Here is a 2,987-nt window from a genome sequence, read left to right on the forward strand (position 1 = left end):
TCTCTCTTTCTCTCTCTCTCCCTTCCTCTCTGAAATCAATAAAAATATTTTTTTTAAAGTAGAGGGATGCAGTAAGGACTATTGTTTTCCCTTCAAATTCTAACAGTATTTCATTTTTAAACTATGTAATTTTTTCCCATTAAAAATTAAAATGTAATAGTGTGAAAGAAATTGGAAGGAATAAAAGAACCCAGGGTTCTACCCAGGGCTGGCCCAACTGGGTTGTTCTAAAGCCTGAGCCATTCAGGGACTGACTCCATTGAACTATTTCCACCACACCCTTGAGAGGAAAGCAGAAAGCCCTGCCAGTGTTTTTCCCAAGAAGTATGCTTGTGAAGACAGAATTCCCCTTTGTTCCTGTTTGGCTTCAAAGGGGACACACCTGAGGTAAACCTATCCGACTCTAAACTACAGATCTTGGGGGGGAAATAAGGGGAGCAGGGGAAGGGCCTGTAAAAGACCAGTTCCAGTGGGAGAATTTGCATCTTGCTTCCCAGAGATTTCTATGTTCCATGTTTGCAGATTCCACACACAAAGTAGACCTGGCCTTCCTGTGATCCCCCCTCCCCAGACGGCTACACTTGGGGCTCAGCCTGCACCTATGGTGGGCCCTGTGTGGCGGATGTGCTGGCACCTGGCTGGCTTCAGTGGGCAGGGCCAACTTGGCTCTGAGCCTCAGTGACAACCCCGCATGCCCCTTTCCTCCAGTGTCTGGGGATCCTGGCTTGGCGGTGGGGGTGGGTGGTGACCCACGAAGTTGTTCTCTTTAATGTGCAGAAGTGCATTAAAACCTGGGACCCAGCTGCTAGGATCCCCAGACTATAACTCAAAAGACACCATCCTACAGGGGCAGACATACTACCTAAGAGAAAAACAAAATGCAACACCATCTATGGGCAGGCCTTGCAAAAATGCATCAAATGAGAAGAAAATGAGATGGTATGGAGCAGGTAGTAAAGCCTCTGGCATATCGTCAGAACTCACCAAAATATTAGTTACTACCATGACGATAATCTTTATCACTACTTTGAACAGGAAATGGGCTAGAAACCATGATAAACTTACGTTGTTTTCTCTTACCACAATACATGCCTTTCATCTTTTAATTAACTAAAAATAGTTTAATAAATCCATTGTTTGGTTATAAACAAATCCCTGGATTCCAGAGATTTCAGCTTTGTGATGTTGTATGAAAAACAGAACAGCTAATGCTGCCCAAACAAACTGTAAGGAGAGTTCCTAACCTTCTCCAACTCTGGCTCTTTGTCCCAAAGCCAACTAGATGTGCTGGCTGCCACTTTAAGACAATATAATGTTCTACTGAGTGAAGCTGCCACAATCTTAGAATCATTCCCCAAGTTCTGGATATTTAGATTATTTCTTACTTTTCCTATTAATGGTATTTATGATGCGGGATGAGCGTTTCTGTTCAAAAGCCTTTTTTCCATATTTAAGATTATTTCCTTATGCTAAAGTCACTAGAGGGAAATATTAAAGGGGAATGAACATTTTTTTTTTATTTAAAAGGCTCTTAGAATTTATTCTCTAAGAGTATACTAATTTATAGTCTCACTGAGAGTATTCCCATTTTACCTTGCTAGCATCAAATAATTTAATTTTTTAAATATATTTTATGGATTCCCTCCAGAGAGGAAGGGAGAGGGACAGAGAGTCAGAAACATCGATAAGAGAGAAACATTGATCAGCTGCCTCCTGCATGCCCCCACTAGGGATGTACCCGCAACCAAGGCACATGCTACTGACCAGAATCGAACCTGGAACCCTTCAGTCCACAGGCCGACACTCCATCCACTGAGCCAAACTGGTCAGGGCAAATAATTTAATTTACTAAATATTTTTAATGCTTTGAAAAATAAATATGATATTTTCTTTTAACTTATATTTCTGAGACTAGTGAGATGGAACATTTCCATGCCTGCTAATTAGTTATATTTAGTTAAGCATATATTAGTTGTATGTGAATTTTCTGTTCATATCCTTAAGGAAATTGTGACTATTTAGGACCAAATATAATAAATATAAATATTGATTATCGAGATCCTAAAACATCACACTTTTAATTACTTGGAGTTTTTGCAATTTTTTGACTCATGGGAGGAAGTGGTGGATTGTAGGGTACATGAATGAAAGAATAACGTTGAGTCAAAGAAGCTAGACACAGAAGAGCACATGGTATATGGTTCCACTCATATAAGCTTCAGGAGCAGGCAGAGCTAATCTCTGGAGATAGAGCTCCTTGATAAGAAGGGCAAGATGAAGCAGTGGGGAGGTTGAAAAAAATAGATATAGTATACATATTAAATATATTTCTAAAACACCCTACAGAGTATACAAATACTGGAGAACATACAAATACTAAGATAAAATACATATTAAAATTGCCCTAAGATTAACACATTTTACTGTGTCTATTCTCTTTCCCTCTCTTTCTCTTCCTCTCCCCCTCCCCCATCTAGATTACAGACATACCTATATGCATACTTATTTCCCCCATGAACTTACTCTTACAACTTCCATGAAGCATCCTAGGATGAGAGCTCTGAGGACCCCACAGTAGTACAGGGAGTTGGCAGTGCCACTGTGGAGTTTGAGGAAAAGGCAACAGATAGCCACTTGGGTTTTCCCCCTGTGTGATAAATTAAGAGCAACAAAAGTTCACTGTGAACACAGAAAGGAAAATAACTAGATTTTCATGAGGCTGTGAACTAGGAAATTTTATGAAGTCTACAAGATTTCAGTGCTTCCAGACCACAGACACTATGGAGTGAGGTATAGAGCGAGAACAGACTACAAACATCTGGGAAGAGAACTGTGAAGCTGACTCTGCTGACATTTTGCCAAAGACCAGGGTGTCTATGGAAGATCTCAGGTTGGTCTTCTAGGACCCTCTTGAAAGGAAGCAGGCAAGATGCAGACACTTCTCCAGGACATGCGAATGAATGTTTAAAGTAATGACCCCTTGACAT

The sequence above is a fragment of the Myotis daubentonii genome, chromosome 2 (genome assembly GCF_963259705.1).
Source record: "Myotis daubentonii chromosome 2, mMyoDau2.1, whole genome shotgun sequence".
Classification (NCBI taxonomy): Eukaryota; Metazoa; Chordata; class Mammalia; order Chiroptera; family Vespertilionidae; genus Myotis; species Myotis daubentonii.